Source organism: Colletes latitarsis, chromosome 11, assembly GCF_051014445.1.
Source record: "Colletes latitarsis isolate SP2378_abdomen chromosome 11, iyColLati1, whole genome shotgun sequence".
NCBI lineage: Eukaryota > Metazoa > Arthropoda > Insecta > Hymenoptera > Colletidae > Colletes > Colletes latitarsis.
The window spans coordinates 30,582,848-30,604,228 of NC_135144.1; the positions used below are offsets into that span (position 1 = coordinate 30,582,848).

Consider the following 21,381-nt stretch of genomic DNA (forward strand, 5'->3'; position numbering starts at 1 on the left):
TTCTATACTTTCCTAAGCGTTTAATGCAACCCCGTGAATAGAAATAAGAAGAAAATGTTACGTAAATATGGGTCGAGTACTATTTTATTAAAAGTCATAACAAACACAAACAAAACAGTAACAAGCATGCTGTAGATACTTATCTAATTTCTCATGCGATCATTGTTTGCTAATTGAGATCGCTGAAGATGATTCATATAACTTCTATTAATCGTTTACTATTAATATTTTGTTTCAAAATGTCGATCGTTGTAATTAATGGCCAGTATGCAACATTTCTTTCTTAGTTCTATTCGTATTGATACAGTTTGATCGTTTAACTTGGAAACACTTTATACAGTTACGAAAAATATTTATTCCCTTTCGTACCTCTGTTTCTACAGTTGTGTTCGTATTATTCTCCAATCGGCAAGAATCATGCAACAGCGTTATAAATGCATAGTCACCAAGCAACGTTATTTATACAAAACCTTCAACAGGTAAAGAGATGCAAATCGATAGTGCTAAATATTAATTCCCAAGTCTTCTGTTGTCGTTACCAATGCTGGAAACGACAAAGTGAAAAATAAAAATTCGAGAATTTTACTTGGAGCAATTCCACGTCGACAAATTTCTAGAATGATTGGACTCGAAGCTACTTAAATAAAATCTAAAAACTCGCTATTATGTGTTAAACCCAACGATTATTTATTCGTGCATTAATACACATTCGTATGTGCATCGAAACATTACGATTATAACCAAAGTTTCGATTAATTTGGTTCCAACGACGAGTAAATGGAGCAGCATGACGTACGATACAAATTCGAGGTCTCGCTGGGTCGACGCGATGAAATCACTTAGGAATCAGTGGTAGAAAGAGGAAGAAGGATTCTTAGTCACCCGCACATTATTCATGGCAAAGCGCCATGGCATAGGAATATCGGTGTTAATTGAGGTTAATATTCAGCTTCCGGCGAAACGAGGGTAACGAGTCGATCGAAATATACCGTCCTCCAGAAACGTGAATACATATGCACCATGTGTTTATCGAATTCGAAATGCTGTTTGCAAGTAATTCTGATAAAAACAATTAACGAATGCCCTGTTCAAGTCGTATAACACATCTAACATCGTTAAAAATGTCTAACATAATATCAAGTGGCACGATCTTTGTACATTTTAATAAGAATTAATTACGAGTTTTGAACTTCACATCAAATTGATACAAAAATTAAATGACGTTTCCATAGAATACACGAAAGTATCGTTAATATGATCCATTATGTTTTGAAAAAAATTCACATAGAGATCACAACGTTAATTAAAAAATGTTTGTTTTCTTTTGTGTATAATTGGCACTAAAATACATAAATTAAGGACCATTTTCTCAAAATGTAAACGCGATGATGGTTAAATAGTGTCGTGAAATGTTGTCGATCAAATTTAACACGCCCACATAAATACTTCCTGATCGTTCTCACATATCCTTGTTTCAACGTTCACGCGGAATAACCTTTGACATATTCAGGAGTTCGTTATATAAGTTTCGCATGTTCGATAACAAGAGGTCAAATTTGATCAAAGCAAACTTTAGCCCCACCAGAACGACCAAAACAGCTGTTCTCTCACTGTCAATGTTTCTTAATTGCACATTCACTGTTAATATACTCAAACACTCGATGTAATTACACACGCGTAGTCGCTACCATCGGTGCCACTAAGTGCATCCCAAAAACAAATTTTCACATCAGACCCGTCGTACGTTTTAACAATGTTATTACCGAGTACAATATTGTTTACTCTTTTCCGCATTTCGAAACACGCTGGCGATATTGAAAAACAATTCAAATAAACTCGCGAGCAATTAATATGCAACTTTTTTAACGATGCAATTTATACAATTTCAGAAATTAATTCTGCATTTATCTCTAACAGAACTGTAAACAAGACCGTTATCAGGCAGGTGCGATGTGGGCGTCGAGAAAACGCCCTTAATAACGAACAGAATTAAATTAACTTCTGCAACGTCTCGTTCAATATTTATAAAACATATTACTTTTTCAAAAAAAAAAAATCTTAATACTTTTATTTCAGAATGCGTCACTCTATCGAATTCTACAGTTAAAAAATGTAAAAATAGTTAATCACGAAAGTTTCTAAAAGAAAATTGCCTTGCGGAAATAGCCACCTTGGACCGTTTAATTTAAAAAAGAAAATGAAGTCAATATTTGAACGACATAGTATTTAATTGTTGACTCCTATGCGAAAATAATTAATAATTAATATTAATTAATTAATTAATTAAGAGAATAAATTCGAAATAACAACTTGCATATTGGAGCGAATTAATTCCATAAAATTAATTATAATATACAAGAATCATTTCAATAAAGTGTGTCAACTTCCGGGATAAATTCGACAGCAGGAAACAATATAAAAAAAATCTGATATCAAAGACACGTGGTAGACAGGAAATTAACCCTTTCGAATCTTTATTCAGTTTTGGGTAAACTGAAAATAAACGATGTAACATTAGGATCGATCATGGTTTAATAAGTATACAAAAAACAATGGAAAATGTTCATATAAACCTGTGCCCTATTTAAACGCGTTCTCAAGTTGCAGCCATTTTTGTAATTCGGTATGTGCAGCTGCTTACCTTTATAAAAACTGCTCAAAACGGCCACTTTTGGTCCAAGCCTGCGGTCGCCGTGATGTAGATACCTAATTTATACACTACATATTCGCTCTTAATACGCGGATTAAAACAGTGCACAATAAATATTTAATTCAACTGCATTTACATCGAATAATAGTGTCTGTCATTTCCTGGTTTGAATATTTATTTGTTACTAACTTAAACACGCAAGAAATTACGGAAGCATCAAGTGCTCGTGAAAAGAAATCGAACTGAACTGATTTCTAAAACAAAAGAGTAAACAAGCTTAAGAGATATCAAGTTACCGAGCATTGTATGCAAAAAGCTTAGTAGAATCGATGGCGTGTAGACAAAAAATAATAATTAATCAAGTTCGTTGCATCTCAATATACTTGAAAAACAAATTAATGAAATTAGTTTACACTAGCCGGGTAATTCCTAGCCGGGAATGAAACAAATATGGCGACTTTGGCAATTAAAAGTTCTGCCGCTCTTATTGGAAAACCGTACATATTGTCTGAATTTGCGGTAGCTGTGACCACACATTTTACATTCCTCTACTCGTAAGCTCTCCAACAGTGTGCCATACTCACAATGGCCGTTGGCCTAAATACTATCGTGCAGCCGAATCAGTTATACCACTTCGGTTTGCGACTAAGAATTACCGAAATACAAACACGGCTATAACTTGAGAACAAAGTATAACGTGCACATATGTTGCCGTCACGTTCGAAAGGGTTAAACCATCTATTTATGACTCTGTTGTCCACAATTTCGTTTGAAATATATTCGTGTTTCTTTGTCAAACAAATGTTCTCAAATTTTTTCTCGATTACGATGCTATTAAATGTATTCCTTAAATCGGAAGTAAAAGAGTTTCTGAGCGAGCAACTCGTCCCCCACAGGTATCAGAGGGTTAAATAGACACACTGAAAGTTAAATAAATTTATTCTACGAATTAACTGTCCTATTGCCTTTATCAGCAGCGTCAGCTTTATCGATGCCAATCGCGTTTTCAGCAGGGAAAATGTCGAGGTTCAAAAACACCATGTGCCAGCGGTCCTTCCGCGAGCTACAAGGACGTGTGGGGTCAGTACGCGTGGGTTGTTGCACCGGCTAGAACGACGGATCGATGCAGCTTGCAGTGGGGTGCACAACCCGGCTAGCAACGACCCGCCACTTTCCACCCCCACAACCATAGCAACAGGCAGCTATTTACGCGTCTCCGGTTAACGGAGAAATCGGATCTGAGACTTACCGATTTAAGGGATTGTTCTGAGAAAACAATTCATTTTTTTTTTTAATTCCTTCGGTTCTCAAACGATTGTAATCCTAAACATGTGTTTGTTCAGTCTTTACTTGAAATTCGAAAAATTGATCAAATTATAAAGATTTGAAGTAAAGTTTGCGCGAAACTTTGAGAAATATGAATAAGAATGTCTGAGAATGCTATTTCGAATAAATTTAGATAAATATATTTTCTTTTTAACTGATTTCCAGTGACAGAGTTTTGATTAATAATCGACTTTCACTCTTAATTAGCTCTTATTCCTTCGTCAACATGCATGCTAGATCTGTTTCCATAGTCGAATAGAACAGAGTGGCTAATTTAATGTTTAAATAAGAAAACCCTCGAGCTTCCCCAGATAGTACAAACATCAAGGTATATAATTAAGAGTTTCATTAAAACGTGAAATATTAAAAGAGCGTTCAATGTCAGTCGCAGCTTTCCCCTTTAACGTTCAACGTTCTTTCCTTTTAATTTTTCATTTCCTCGCCACGATGTCAACCCGTGTGCAAGGGTACACTTAATTTTTTGTTCTACTAATTGAATCACACCTAAATGGAAAACGTACCAAACTTGATCTTCTCAACTTATCATTGTACAAGCTTACATATGTACACGAGAAGTGTAAAGTAAGAGTTACTGTTTGAAACTTCTTGCACCATAATTTTCTATTTAGTAATTTTTAAATGCACTCACGTTTCCACGTTACTCCTTTCCTACTTAGAGTCGAGGCACACCTTTGCTTCCAATCTTGCAATCAAATCACTGCCAGTTTTCATGTGGAGAGGTTTGGACGGAGCTTTGATCTCGAAGTGGCTGAAACACAAACTGATCGTTCAAATAGATTTTAATTACACTTACTCTTCAAGAGTAAGCGATAATTGTATAGTTTCCTAGAAAAAGGACATATGTTGCATGTAAACTGTACAGAATTTTCAAATTTTGTTCAGGGTGGTTTGAAATTCGCTTTTCTAGGAAAAACCGATTTCACTGTTTCGATAACAGAAACTCACTCGACGTATCTCTATGTTTAAACTGACTTTTTGAGGTGTTCGGTAATTCGATTTGTGCGAAAGGTTGGTACTGTTGAAAGGAACAAGAGTTCGCGAACCAGGAAAAATATTTGAAATCGAATCGAAAGCCAAATGTGAAAGTTTATGATAGTCTTCCTCAAATGTCATCTTTTCGCAGACTTCTTTAATGAGGAACGTTTGAAAATGTTAGAGTACGTAAATTTCGACTAGACAACGTAAAATGCTCGATGAAACGTGAAACGGACACGTAATGATACTATTTATGAAAATGTATTTATTGGACAGCCAGCTCCCCTTCTTGAATTTAAACTATATGTTCCGCTAGAGGTATTCGTACTGACGTAGGCGGTTTTAAGGGAGTTGCGGACTGACAAAAATATCACATCAAATTCGTATGTCATATTCAGACGTTCATTATAAACTATAGTGGATCTAATATACCTCAAAGGGAAAGTTTCAACCCTAGAAACTTGTTTTAGATAATTGGAATGAGGGGCTCAAGACTATTCGTTATTTTTATTGACTCGCAAACATAGATAGTATTCTAACAATAAAAATAATAAAAAAAAGTCAAGGGAGTTTCAAAGTTTAACGCATTCATATCACACTAGAATCAGTGGTCATGAATAAAGTAATACATGATCCGTGATTACCAAAGCTTTAGTGCCAAAATTATCATTAAAGCGAAGGAGGAATATGGTAATAAAATTATATAGAGTCTAATAAATGTTCACGACGAGAACCCACAATAAACAAAGTGTCTTTCCTTTGCCCTTTGGTTGCTTTTTTTAAGTATTAATAAAACATGAAATTAAGTTTTATAATAGCATTTTAAAATAATAAAATTAGAATATACCACGATTCTTACACTTAACATTTTCTGCTAAACGTAGTTTCAAAGGAGTTCGAGCTTATCGAAATCGTGGGAGATCTAAGAGCTCGATTCGCAGAAATGTTAGCTCCGAGGAGCATCCTCCGCGTGGGTGGATTGTAAACTATTTACCTTTACAAGGAGAAAGTAGCGGAACCGTCCCTCGGTCTCAAAGAGGAAAAGTTTCCTCGCGAACGAGGAGATGTTGCCTCGAAAATGTTACCTCTAAAAATACGCCGCTATGTATCTTCATCAGCGTTCATCCCTAAACATTCCCGACGGGACCACCCTCGCAATAAATTATCGAACACACTCTTCCCCGTGTTTATTGCCGGTAACGTGACAAGAAAACTCGAGTGGGAGGTACAATTTGCCTCGTAACGAGAACTAAACAGCTCTCGAGCGTGTTTTTGCACGAAGGGTGGGTTCCGATTCGCGACGAAAAAATCGGAAACAGAGAGCTACGCGATTTTATTAGCCCCGGGAAAGGTTCCAGGGCGCAACGAAGCTTAATCAGAGATCAGCCTTGGTTTAAATCGTTAAGACGAATCCGAGGGGCTGGTTTCGGTGTAAAACGGCTCTGGGGAAACGGAGAAACAGTCGTGGAAAGAGAGTCAAGGTCCCGAAAATTCAAGGTCTCGAGTTTTCCAAGCACGAGCAAGAGTGGCGACGTCGCGTGTAAACAGAAAAGGGACGAAGATATCCCCAGAAGGCAGCCTAGCGGAGAAGGGTGGCTAGCATCGTTTTCACTCCTGAACGACCTCCAAATACCCCAAGAACACGTGCGTGGCCCTGTACGCTCCAACTTCTTCCTTTCCAAGGACGAAACATTTTCGTCGCCTACAATGACAGCGTAGTCGTTCGAGGAGGGTTCGAGAGATTGAAATCTGGAATCCCCGGCATGAAAGGGACAGAAGGGTTTATTAATCACGGTTAGCTGGAAAATAAACTGGGAATGAACCGATGACGAAAGTGAAATGGATTGCTCCAAAGATGCGAGCACAAGCGTTTTCGACTAACGTTTCAATTACACGGTTCTCGTTTGTACAAATAATTTCACTCGATTCGATATTGCAGGGTGTTCAGCTACCCCTGGAAAAAATTTTAATGGGAGATTCTAGAGACCAAAATAAGACGAAAATCAAGAATATCAATTTCTTGATTGATGCTTCGTTAAAAAGTTATTAAAAAATTTCAAATCATTCACGGAAAAACTATTTTGGGTTGCGGGAGTGAATTACAATCATTTGTGGTGAATAGACATACCCCGAAATCCAACGCATTTTCGAGAAAAAAATTCCTAAACAAAAATCTAATGTGAGGCCAGAAATGCTTCCTTAAAGTTTCATGCGAATCTTTAAAATGTCATAACTTATGAACGGATTGGCCGATTTTAATGTTTGAAAAGGCAAACGACGCGTATTTTAATGTAGAATATGTAGAAACTCTAAAAATATTCGAAAAGTTGTTCCTTGACCCCGTAAAGTTAGAAAAACCTCATAAACATGATCCAATTTTCAAACAGCCATAACTCCTATAATAGTGAATATATTTCAATGAAACTTTTTTCTGAAGTAGAGCCCATAGGTACCTACAAAAAAGTATTAGACAACTTTTCTGTAGAGCGTCAAACAAAAATACTAAAAATGAAAAAGGAATTTTTAAGAAAAATCGACAGGAGGTAGGTGCCTAAATTTTTCGGCGAAAACAACATTTTTCAAATCGTTCTAAAAAAATTATTTTCAGTTGCGGGGGTCAATTACAATAATTTTTGGTGAATAGACATACCCCCGAAATCCTACGTACTTTCGAGAAAAAAAATTCTTTACCGAAAATATACCGTGTGGTCGAAAATGTTTCTATAACTTTTTAACGAAACCTTAATAGACAAATTAGTATCCTTGATTTTCGTCTTATTTTGGCCTCTGGAATCACCCATTAAAATTTTTCCCAGGAGTGGCCGAACACCCTGTATATCTTTTGTTTCAAAGACTAAATATGATGGAATTTGTTTTTGTTATTCTAAATTTTTTCAATCCATTTTCTACGATAAAATTTTATTCTAGAGAAATTTCTTTTAGAAATCGGAATAACCGACGAGATTGCATCTGCCCCGAAATTCGAGCAAAATATTTCCAAATCGAAAAGATGATGTGTAGTATATAACAGAAATGGAAGTTGTGGGGGAGCAGCTGAAATACGATCTGTTTCTGGCAGATTCACGATGGCGTTGGGGACAACGATAATAATAGGGCGCAGGCGTAATTTTAGGTAATGGAACCACCGCATCAATTTTCTTGCGGTAAAGTAACAAAGAAATTCTTCTGGATGATTCAACGCTAGAATTTTAATAATAACATAAAGTTAAGCGAAACGCGCGCCTAAATAAAAATTCACTGGAATTAGTTAAACGATGAAAGTTCGTCCAGGTGCGTGAAAACTAGAAAGAAATCAATGGCATTAATTTTACTTTAATTCCCAAATGCTTTGAGAATAAATCAAGCGAAAAATACCGATGAATTACGTATGTACAAAGGTATTTTCCGCGTTTCTGATTCTGAAAGTCTTTTGCTCGCCATGACGCGATACAATGCTGTCTAGCGGAGAAAAACGAAATGGGAATAAAAGCTGGACTCGAATTAAGATCGAGAAAAACGTGGTTGGGAGAGACAGGTCGGAGGTCAAGGCCGAAGAAATTCGTCGGGGGAGTACCGCGTATTCATTCGGAATCTTTTCTACGACTTTACGATTTCTTAACGCGACTCTCGTTACCTGGAGAGCCATTTCAGCATAACAGTGTTCTCGCGGTATAGAAATAAACTGTACATAAAAATACGGAAGGGGAACTAATTTAACGACGATCGTTGTTATTTTGCTAAAGTTAAATAAAGACTAATGAAATATAAATATATTTGAAAGTTTATCTAAAATTCTATTCATAAAAAAATCACGCGAAACTACTAAGTAAAAGGTATACTTCTTGCATTACGAATATTTGGATTGAGACTTTAACTGTCCGTGGAGTCAAGTAAATAATAATTTATGAATTGACAAAGTTGATGACATTGCATTAATAATTCATTAAAAAGTCTCAAAAATTCGATGTTTCGCGTTCTACGTAACTACGATAAAGTCTGAATGGGTTGCGGACAGTACACGTGTGACGTCTTAATTCTTCAACGACATTGTGCAATTCCACCTTTTATTTATTTTCGTTTCACGTCCTTGGAACACGCAGATATCTACTCTTCGCACCTTCGTTTAATTTGAGTAATCGTCAAAATTGTTATTCCCCATCGATGGACAGGTTTAATTAATGCAGATTATCGCGAATACACCGAGCGTACAAAATTTACACCTCGTGGATCGTGTAATCTGATTAATTCTCATTGCTTTGGCGCGTCCTACTAAGAATCGTATCTTAATTACGGAAAGTTCAATTCCTTCGCAAATAATTTCAAACAAATATGTTTACGCGGAGAGGGAATTTTGCAGTATATTAATGAACGCGTTTCCGTGGCATTAATTAATGTAATATCACGAGAATAATCGCGTTTGTTTATCATTTCCATATGACAAATTTTCTTTGATTTTTGTAGGACGAAGAATTTTTTAATTTTTAGCGGTAAATTGTCTGAGAAAAGTATTTCCTTCTTTTTTAATTAGAATATTTTATCTTATCTTCGTACGCTTAAGTAGACTCAAAATCATGGGATCAAAAACGTTTTAACGAAACTTGCTCGTGCCACGGAAGATTAAGGATTACAATTCGAAGATTATCTATTCTATTTCGCAGTTCTATTCGTTCCTCTTAACGATGAATAAAACATTGTTTTTACGAAAACATCGGTCGATTATAAGCTATGCGGCCGAGACATTAAAGATTACCTTGCGATGTCCGGTTCTAGATAATGCAAAAACAAAGGCCTTGCGTAATATTTCATATTTGCATTTGTTTCGTGTTATCTATTTTCTAGGTTACCGATAAACATTACCAAACACGCAGCTTACGAGCCGTGTAAATGTTTGACGAAATTTCACTGGTCCCTTTGCGTGTTCCGCGCGCCACGTTTGTTTACCGCGTTTCGGCTTGTGTAACTTTTGCCGCGTACTGGCGCGTAATACCGAGATTGAACGGAAAAATATAGATTCGTTGCTGAAGGACAGAGAAAAACGGCACGTGAATGACAATCGTGCGTTATCAGCCGTGTCGCGCAAATAGTCGCGATAGAGTTAAGAGCTGGTGCGTCAGCGCCGCCAAGTTCAAGGATACGCGGACACGTGACCGTGTCTATCTTCGCGCACGAATTATTCAAGGAAATGACAATTTCGATGAAAACAGGATGGTAAACAACGTGTTCTTGTTTTTGACACGCGAACCTTGCGAGTTGCTTATTCGTTTACCTTTTTTTTCATTGCACAATAGTATGAAATCCATCGGAAAAGATAGCAAGTCGAAAATTACAATTGAAAAATCCATTTTGTTACCGATTTACGCACAACTATTTTCTTTCAAACCTTTAATCACGTAGAATTTGACAGACCCCAAAATTTCAACTTGGAATTATTTTCCAAATTTAATTATTTTTCCTGAATTGACTTTCGACTATTTTTTTATATTTACACGCAATATAATCAACGATGTACGTATCATTTTATTCTATTACCTTCTGCTGTCCGTCATGCAACTTGTACATCTCATCGCTTTAACATTTTTCAGTTTTGTCGTTGAAATATTCAAACACATGTATTTTGTCACGACATTTTACACGTTTCGACACTGACTCGATTAATTTTTTCGAATTATTCGAATATTGGCGTTCATCGTCGTAAATTCTTCGCGCCATTGATCCCCCATGCGTCTTCGGTCGGATTAATGTCAGGCAAGATCACTGGCTACTCTAATCTACACAGCTTCCAACTAAGTTTTTGTTAATTTTTGTTAATAACCTTGACACAATTGATTACATCCAATCCTCGTTGCAATTGCTCGCGTAGAAAGGCCTTTTGTACCCAACACGATAATGATACCTTTATTACAACGCGTCAATTCAGGACTCCTGGCCCATTTTGAACTTCTTAACTTTCTGACGTTTAATTGCCGATTAACACAATGCTGTATTCAAATGTGAGTTTGACCAAAATATTACAACAATGTAATGTCGTGTCATCATCCAATAATAACTATTGAATTCCAAATCAACTATCGAGTAATAATATTTTCCAAATATTAATATTGGAAATGGAACCAATCTATTTACAAAGTTTTTGAATTAACGACACTGTATGAAATCGTTAGAATAAAGTGTTAAAATAATTCGTTAATCAGTCTCTGATTCAAGGAAACTGAATCGACGCTATCAACTTTTAATCGTTGACTAACTCAAGGTCTCACTGACATTGGCGACGAAGAAAGTAAAAAGTCATCGAGTACGGCGCGTCGCAACACATTTACGCAGAAATCATAATTGCGGACGCATGTGTACAAAGATACATTACTCAGCGATTAACGTTTTTCAACGAGGAGCATATACGTGACCGTTTATCTGAGACGAGCAAAAAAAGAACTCGAGATGAAAAACTGGCGCCTGGATGCGCGTCGCGTTAATCTGATGCAAGAATAAACAATGACGATAAGGGAATCTTAACGCTTGAATTAAGACTGATATAAATTAATCAGCTTATCCGTACGAAAAAGAAAAAGAAAACGATCACAATAAATAGATAAAAGCAATACAAAGAAACGATTAACTCAAAAAAGCTAATTTATCGTGTGTAATGAGGCTCGATTCGAAGAACTTTTACATTAAAAATAATTAAAGATTTTTAGAAACGTACGTAGGATCATAGTACTTTGGTTTTTACCGATCAATTATTTCGGATAAAGTTCTACTGTTTTCCAAGATGGCGATTCCTCGTCTCCGATTCTACAGAAACGTTTAATACGTTCGATATGCAAAACGTAAACATTTTTCCATTTATTCTTTACGTTTGCTGAAATCGGGCCTTCGTTGACTATACTAGACGCGGTCATCGCGATAACTTGCTTACGAAACGCGAAGCTTCTCCAGTCACATGTTCGACGTGCACGTGAATCTTATTGAACAGCCAACTGGTACGCATCTACGTGTGTACGTTCGTATTATTCGCGTAATACGAGTACCAAAGTTCTCGGTATCGTAAGGTCAATCGTTTCTGGTAGCGAGACACTTCGCCGTGTAATGTAAGCTTATTCACGCGCTTGGTACCGCGTTACCTTGACACTGAGAAAATGCATTATACAAGTAGACGCGTAGATATCGACCAAGTATCGCTCGATTAACCTGTAACGGTGTGCAATCAACCTCCTCTGTACTGAATTTCTTTCTCTAGGTACTCGTACTTTCGGTAAGGGTGAAGGTGGAGAGACTCGTATTTTGAGAAATTAATTATATCTTATTATAGAAAACTTTACGGGTACTGGCGGTCAAAGTGTTAATTGCAACTAATTATAAATTCGTTAATGCCGACACTATTATTTTGAACGCAGGCTTTAACGATTTTTTTTTTTTTTAATAATAGTAAAATAATGAAAGAGGTTCATAAACGATTATTCTGTCGGACCTCGTTTTCGAGTTAAAACCTTTATGCTCTGACAATATTCTCATTCTATTGTTCATTCGAGACAATAGCTGCCAGTTGATGTTATTGGATGGTCAGGACTCTAACAATTTAATAGCACCTTTCATCTTGCATCCAGGAATGACAGAAGCATATCGTTTCAACTTCCTCAAAATTGCTAAATTACAAAGGTTACTCGATAATAAGTGAATTTATTTGCATAGATTTGGATGAGTTGACTTTTGACACCAGGTACTTCGATGCATTCAAAATCGCATGGTTCATGTTAGAAGTTAGTTTTTACTCTGCTATAACTATAGCACCACCCACATTTTTAAGTATATTTGAAGAAAAATAAGATAATGCTCTTTGCCAGGTTTCATTTTCAACTATTATAAACAAGCTAATGTTGTTAACATACGTATATAATATCAGTATATAAAACAATACAATTTCTGTAAAATTACTGTCTTACTTACTGTCAAATTTTTTAAACGATCGCGCCAAACCGACGCAAATGGATGTTCACGTAAAGTTTTTTTCGAAAGTATGCTATAAGAGAACATTCGGGGAATTTGTTATCGCGAATGGACAACAATGCAGTGGCATCGACCGTGCGATATGATAAGAAACCGGCCATTGTCTTTTTCACCCGTGAACTTGACTCCTCCTAACAACGGGTGCTACAAACGCTCGCGAATGGCGGCAAATTATATTGCGGCAAATTACGTTCTCACTCGTTCGCGACGCGTATAACGATCCCAGGATATCCTGTCATCGAGCCTGACCCTCTTCGATTTCCACTAGACACGGTCGAAAGTAGGTCGAGGGGATTGCAATGGGCACACCCTGTAGGACGAAACGCGAACGTTGTACGTTGCTCTTCAGCGGACAACGACGCTCGACGAGAGAAACCTCGGAATGGCTTCCAACGATTACAACTAAATTTATACCCCTTTTAGCTATAGATGGTTAGTCAATTACAAAAAAATTAATATAACTATAACTTTATCACAGTTAATTTTCTTGTTAAATTACCATCACGCTTACATTGTAGATATAGATGTACATATCATTGCTCCAAATTTCATTGAAACTGTCCGACATTTCCATTGTAAATGGATGGAATTGTGTCGATGAACTGTTTGACCAAATTTGCTAATATTCTACGAACTTCGTGGACCAATGTTTCAGGGGTCCCTTTAGAAATAAAAATGCTAATGAAACAGATATCGGTCATTTCAGTGTCTCAAACACTCAATAAAAACTAGCTTGCGAAAGTACAGTTACTGTTATTGTTATCTGTTAACTAAAACTGCTACGCTATGCTATTTACGCAGCGATATCGACGCCAAGTGCCAACCATCAATCTTATCGTCGTTCGGTGTGTAACTATGGCTGTTTACATTCCACTATCGTGTCCGAGCAATGTCAGATAATATTTAAATGCTCGTCCGTTTAATTGAATGTTGAAATCTTTCCATTAACTTAGTCACCGCCGGAGGACAATGATGGGATTAGTGTCATCAATATCGAAAATTTCTTGTTCGACCATTTTTAATTAGCTTACTTATATTTTGAAGCCAACTATTCAAAGATATCTTTGGAGTAACATGGCTGTCCGTGTGGGAGACATTTTAGGACCACCATTTGGTAAACAATCAGGCTGTTGGTATCAAAATATAGCATTGGTTATCCATTGGCAAGCATCTTAACAGAATTTGTAATGATCTCTATTAATTTTCGGTCGACTTTCTCAATTTCTTAATTATCCCTGTTTGAATGAAGCAAATCTCAAATGCAAACGAGTGTTGTACGCAAGCCCCTATACCAAAGGTTATCAAAGCTGTTTATTATTTACAAGTAAACTGAGCTACTTACATGTTCCCACGTACACAGCAAGTCACGAATATTTTTTGCAGTGCCAGAATTCAATTCCAGAATATACATAATGAACATCCGGTCTTAGTAACGAATTAGTATTGCTTTCTTATTTATTATTTCTCATATATTATAGAAACACCTGATTTTAAAAATTTTAAACAGTAGTGTACTTATAGAGATTTCGTCCACTGTACGCGTTAAACTCGATCCCATCATTGTTGGAGACATAAACGCGTGTTCATGCATGCGCGGAACAAACACGTGCGTGTGTACTTACGAGTACATGGAATGCTGAAAGAACACGGTCGAAGGACATCTTCATCGTGCGTCCACGCGCTACTCGACACGACGACCATTTTCAAATAATCAAACGCGTCGGTGAATGTCGGATACTTGGACCTTGGACCGTTTTTGAGTTTACAATGTACCGTGAGCTATTTGGGGGCATCGTCTGTAATCCCATTTTCTGCGCTATAACTTCTCCACCTTCCGCGATGAAAAACGTCTTTCATAGCGAATCGCGAGACAAGGATGCTCGAGCAGACATTTTTCAAACGTCCAAAAATAACGCGATAACTGAATGAAACTTTAAGTTCGTTAGTTAATAAATTGTTAACTGTCCAACAATAGTTAGCTGCGGCAAGTAATTGCACCATCGTATATAAATTTTATTTTCTATTTAATCGTTTCTACAGTCAGACGTTGGTCTCTTTGTCTCTTCTGAATGAAAATGACGTCAAAACAAGATCTTCGAATATTTGACTAAAATGACCGGCCTGCAGATGACAACCGAATATCCATGAATTTCAAAACTTATTTCACGTCTGAACGAGCATCGGGTGATATAAGTTTAGCGAATTTAAATTGACAAACTCGAATCTTCCCTAACCATACTCCTTTAATCATTTCTATAATCAGACGTTGTTCTCTTTGTCTCTTTTGAATGAAAATGACGTCAAGACAAGGTCATTGTCAAATATTTGACTAAAATGGTATGCCTGTCCAGCAAAAATAAAATTTTGATTTCGAGAAACGTATAATACATTTATTTTAACCGCCCTGTACAAGTCTGAAAGTGCAATATCACTGTAAACAAAACTGAACGAAATGAAATCATTCGGTACTCGGAATATCTACGGTGCCTTTATACGACAATAAAGAGAAAGATAAAGCTGTTTCGGTTTACAATCAACAATGTTAACCACCTCTTTGTGAGAACTCGATCAAAGTCCATGACTGACCTTTCTCAGGGGGCGATATCCTACTGATAGGTGCAAAATAAATGCTAATAGCCTCGCAGGGTGACCCCTCCGTGTCTTATCAGAACGCGTCGAATAAAGAGACAATAATAGCTGACGCGATAACTACAAAGGCGGCGTTAACGGTGATATTTGTAATTAGATACTATAACTCATGACTCAAGCAAGGCCAAATTTCTGATACAGCGTTCTCCGGTCTGCTGCCCGCGTAATTTGTTTACCCTGAATCGCGTATCGTGCTAATAAACAAATTAAGACGACGAAAAGTGCAGGACCTTACGCGCAAGTATTACTCTCAGTGTTCTTAATTTTTATTTTAATCCAAATTCCCCGCTCGTCCCGATGTTACCCTGAACATCGAACGATCTACCACAACCATGAAAATGGTTGCACAACGAGGGATCACGGCTGAGCAATTCCAAGTATGCGTTTGAAATTTCCGATAATGGATCGCGGTTTCTTCGAGGCTTGTTTTCCTCGCGAAGAGAACAGCGATGCCGCAGCCTGACCTTCCTCAGGGTGCAACGTCCCCGCGACGAAAGTAAAATAAAAGGCTGATAATGGCGTAGAATGACCCCGACGTCGCGTCGTCGTCGTCGACAACCGAGAATGTCTCGTCAGAATTTGTCGCCGCGTTAGGACGCATACAGACCTGACCGAACCACCTAAAGCCACATTCCCAGCTATGCTTGCTATTCTTTCGATAAAAGCCAGCGTGGGAGCGAATAGAAAACCAAGCAAGAAAGACTCTCAGTGTTGGTTAAACCATTATCTTCCAGATTGCGTTTCTACGCTGAACAAAACAGACGGAATCCGCTAAAATGAATTTCTCTCACGATTTTTCACGAGCCCCTCCCTTTGAGCTCTTCTAGAATCGCCGCTGAATTTAATTAAATTTTGCTTTTAATGTATGACTATTATTTGTATAATATTAAAAAAAATTTTACGTGTATATTTCACACGTAGAAACGTGATTTTAAGCGACTCGGTTCAGCGCTCGACTCAAGTCTGGACGTACCCTGAACCCTTACGTGAACGGTTATCAATTTTACTGGCGCGCGATGAACAGTCAAGGACGTGGACCTCGTTTGAATATAAATTGCGCCAATTAGGCTCACCTTTATTCCCGGCGTGTCTGTTTGTTCGCTGATTGGTTAGGATTGCAGCACTACTTCGCGCGCTTTAAGTCCCGACGTTCAATTCTGATCCGAGGTCAGGTCAGATCTTGAAGGGTGACCGAGATCACTTCGAATCGCTCGCTCGCTGATAATTGAGCACCGAGATAAAGCTTCCTCTTCTTTTATTTTCCTATCGCCGGCTCGACGAGTTTGTTGAACCCCCGCGATCAATAGGAGTGGATTCAATTGAAACGGACACGAATCTGTAACGTCCAAGCAAAGTAAGTTTCGTACCAAAAAATTTCACTCACTTTAAGAATAAGAATTATAAAGCAATTTCTGGAGCAGTGAATAAAAATTTTTCAGATTAAGGAAATGACTGTAGCCCCTCATCTTTCATTTTTTCAAATACCGAAATAATATGAAAGTATCAGTTACAATGTAGTCTGAAAACACTCGATCGAAACAATGGCGGTGAGAATTACATTTATGCAAGGAGTAAACATTGTCGAGTATGGCCACAATGTCCTGTGTCGCATTTCACCAACGGCCATTCAGTGTCGAGTCCCATCGACGGTGGGAACGACAATTGCGTTTAAAAACCGCAATTTCCTGCAGCTCGCGAATTCGGGGACACCGTACTTTCCCTCTTTCAACGTGGAATCAAAAGTGTCGGTCCATAATATTTTTACTTAACAGGTTTTAAATACAGAGTCGTATAAATAATTACGAAATGCAGAAAGTGAGTTTGGTAGTAAAGTATCTTAGATAGATGTAAGACCGGCTTCTTTCGTTACTTTTAACGTATAAAACAAAAGATTAGCGATAGATTGCTAAGAAACCAAGCCAAAGACAAAAAGAGCATGGCCAATGTTTTGCGCGAAAACGTGGAGAAGAAAATGGTAGAATTAATCTCTCGGTGGCCTTGCGTGGTCAACTGAATTCGACACCATTGCAATCAGTTTCTTTGCTGTCTGTAGTTAATATTTGTACCACGAGCTTCCTAGAAACGGCAAAAATTCTTACTTCGCAAATGTAAAGGACTTATGCAGCAACCTAATATTTACTCGCAAAAACTGTTGAACCTTAAATTTCATTATGTAATATCCAACAGAACGGTTAAATGTTTATTCGCGTTGACACATCCGTCCTTCTATTCGCGCTGGAAGTGTGATGTTTGAATTTCTTTTGCTATAGTAAATAATTGGAGTGTTGAAGAATACAAAAAAAAAATGTCTGAAATTATTTAAATTTTTCAGAGTTACGAGAATATCGTTAAACTTGCGAAAAAATTCAGTTCTTTCGGCGCTATTTAAATATTCCACTGGTAAATGTTTGCATCTCGTTGCATTCAACAGCAAGGTGTCGATTGTTAATAGTGAAAGGAGTTACTAGATATCAAAGTGATCGTTATAAATAGGATAATTTAAACGGAAGTTCTACTCGTGAGTATCAAATGTCTCGTTATAAGGCGTTTTTATTAAACTTTACTTCGCTTAGAAACACAGCGGTTATTAAATGCTTTCGTTAAAAGTATGTGAGTAACTATGATCGGCAACTGGCAAGTATAATGGCTTTCTTTCACGTTCGCGACGACCCTGAAAGTTTTGTAATGCGACACAGGACGTTGCGGTTGATAGATACCTTCCTTTTACCAACATTTCCGTCTAGACGAGTCGTGAACACTTCCTTAAAGCCGACAATCTGGACGTTGCAGGCAATTAATCGTCAAGATATCCTTGACACTTTGACGAGTCAAAAGGACATGCACACGACTCCATCGATTCAATGGTGTAATCCAATTTTCAACATGTAAATTTCAAGTTTCTATCAAGTGGTTCCACTAATACGCGAAGTTTGCATTTAAGAATGACAGTAAACTTTCAAAGTCCATGGCACAAAATATTTGAGAACCCCCTAGATTTGTATGAAAATCGAAGGGAAAACGATCTTTTTCAACTGTACCCTTCAATGCCAAGTGATACTCGCGAAATCCACCATAGAGAACTGTCGAGTAAATATCTTTCAATTACGATGAAAAGAATGTGACGTGACAAAGGTCAGCATGATTGTTAGCTGGAGGTCCGTTATAGCAAACTGCATACAATACGAAGCACAATTCCAAGATATCGATCGTGTCATTCTCTATGCAGTGTCCTTCGAGATGTAGATGGAGATAAACATTACTGAAATATCCTTGACGATGTTGCTTAATCGTAAACCTATATTTCTAGCCAAACAAACTTGAACATACGTAACAAACTGTCTCCTTTGCGAGGAACATTTTTCAGGGCCCCTAACCATGATAACCAAAACATCTTAAATTCTAATAGTTTATGCGACGTTCTACTAAATTTTTTCAATTGTACCATTCCATGTGCAACTAACGCGACTTTGCAACATGGAAACAATTACAAAATAGAAATGACTTCTAATCGCAAAAAGCATCCGCCTTTTTCCTTCGAGCTACACTGAAACGATTTTCAAGATCGCGCACGTCATTGGGAATGTAGACCATGGTCAGTTCTGACCACAGGTTACTCAAACATACACTTTTCGCTGACTGTGTATTCGTAGCACATTACTCACGATACGGTGGATCTAAACTGATTTGCTCTTGTCCGACGCGTTAATAAGTAAGACGTCACTCAGCGAGAAATGGAGCAAGAAGCTGAGCCGCAAAATCGTAGACGAAAGAGTCCGGGAATCGACGCCGATAACGAAGCAATGAAATGGAAATGGAAACGAGAGAAATGTAGAACAATCACGGATGAATAATTAACTCACGGCTGTCATTGAAGAAAACGGACAAGACTCCAAGGCCGATGAAGGACACCTCTCACGGAGGTGAGAGGATAGCGGTACTCGCAACACGTCATCACGACCTCCTGATTCCTATATCGAGATTTTTCTCTCGAAAAACTGGAACTAACGTTACTCACCGTCTCGACGCCACCTTTGTTTCTACCCATATACCCTAAACAAAACATTACCAGCAATGCGGTTTCCAATACCGCAATTAACAATTAGTACAATTACGTAAGAACGTTTTTGTGCAACGATTGACGGATCGTTTATCTTTCAGACGTAACTCGTACAACAAAGAAAATGCACCAAAGTCGTACCTCGCGTCTAGTGTTTCTCAAAAACGAATTCTAGAAGAATTTCTTTATTTTGTTTTTACATAACTTTAAATATAAATAAAAACTATTGATTTTCTTCGTATACGGTAATAGATAGTACAAGCATGAGTAGATGTACAAATATGGTAAATTCCGCACAAAAAAGTTAATCGAAAATCTACAACGAAATTTTATAACGTGTCTGTTCATTACTCGTTATTTCTACTCATGCTTAGTTCAGCCGATCGATGTCATAATTTTTGGACATCATCAAACGTCCCAGAATTATGTCTTTCACACGTTCTGTTGAAACCACATGTGTTTCAGGCACAACTCATGCATGTCACGTGTCAAGAAATTTCACAACGAATCTCAATAGCACACACCAGTAACCATTAATAAATTTCTATTGTCATTTTGATAATCGTCAGGGTGGAACAGAAAAATCGGAAGCATCTTGACGAACGTTTCCGCGGGCTGTAGAACCGAGTGAAAGAAGACAACTTCAGTGGATGAAATCACCGTTTCCTCTTCGAAGCCGAGCAATCGTCGTGGAAGAATGCAGTCGTGAATGCGCGGTTTGGAATCAGAAGAAGGTCGTTGCATAAAGGCTGCGTTGGCTCATTCACGCGTGCAACGGCATAACGGATCCCGCGAGAATATTTATGCGATCCGACAATCGGGATTACGTAACGAAGAGTAGAACTGGAATAGCGGGAACTGGTCCCCGTGTGATAATTGCGCCGACTTAATCGGTCGACGCACGCGTCCTTGGGGCAAAAGTGGCCTCAAAGAGAAACCGGGAACAATCCTTGCCCAAGGCGTCCTTACGTATACATATCGAAACCAATACACCGATAATTATTTGACGGTCGCTGTCGTTCGCAGCTTCTAACTAATAATAGCGTTCGACAGGTGCCAATCATTGAAAGTACGAGAATGATTTGATTCAGTGGCTTCCGAGCAGGGACGAAATTCTGTTCGTATTTCTTGAATCTCTTAAGTTTTTACGGTGTTTTAATTTTGGCTACTCGAAGCAAGAAGTCCAAGAATATGTGTTCAATTCGCCACTGTTGGTTCGGAAAAGTTGAAAAGAAATTATCCATAGCTCAAATTGGAAGTTAAAATACGTCCAAAACGTATATATATTTTGACAACATTGTCGACGAAACTAACAAAGTATAGGGAGCAGTAATTAACACCCGACACCTTCGAGCTTTTAACGAGGCTGTAAACAATACTTGGTATCGAGATAACAATCGATTGGTTTTTCTTCGGGGAATAAATATCTCAGGCACATAATTAATAAGGCGTATGAAAACGATCGGGGTCAACTTCCATGTAAGATTTGACTCGCTCACGGCCTTACCACACCTGTTTATCTACCTGCAACAATCACCTTAATAGCACGGCCCGATCCACGGCCGATCATCGCAGCGCAAAGGCTAAAGCAAATATCGCGCGTCTGTCCCCTTCGTCTAACTAACCGAACAACTACGGCATTGTGTGCAACAAAAGCCTCGTAGGACCTTCGGTCTATACAAACGAGCAGATGTCCTCCGAC

General features: G+C 37.9%; 1 protein-coding gene and 1 long non-coding RNA gene across 3 annotated transcripts in view; one reads left to right on the forward strand and one right to left on the reverse strand.

The window, feature by feature from the left end:
- Positions 1–21,381, reverse strand: part of LOC143348085 (uncharacterized) — a 160,215-nt gene that overhangs the window by 118,114 nt on the left and 20,720 nt on the right. For both annotated transcript variants that reach the window (XR_013080707.1, XR_013080706.1), the window contains exons 3-4: positions 16,696–16,958; positions 4,626–4,745 (exon numbers count right to left, since the gene is read on the reverse strand). This is a non-coding gene — a long non-coding RNA (uncharacterized LOC143348085). The remainder of the gene's footprint in view (positions 1–4,625; positions 4,746–16,695; positions 16,959–21,381) is intronic.
- Positions 1–21,381, forward strand: part of Rpl32 (ribosomal protein L32) — a 188,817-nt gene that overhangs the window by 102,835 nt on the left and 64,601 nt on the right. The window lies entirely within an intron of this gene.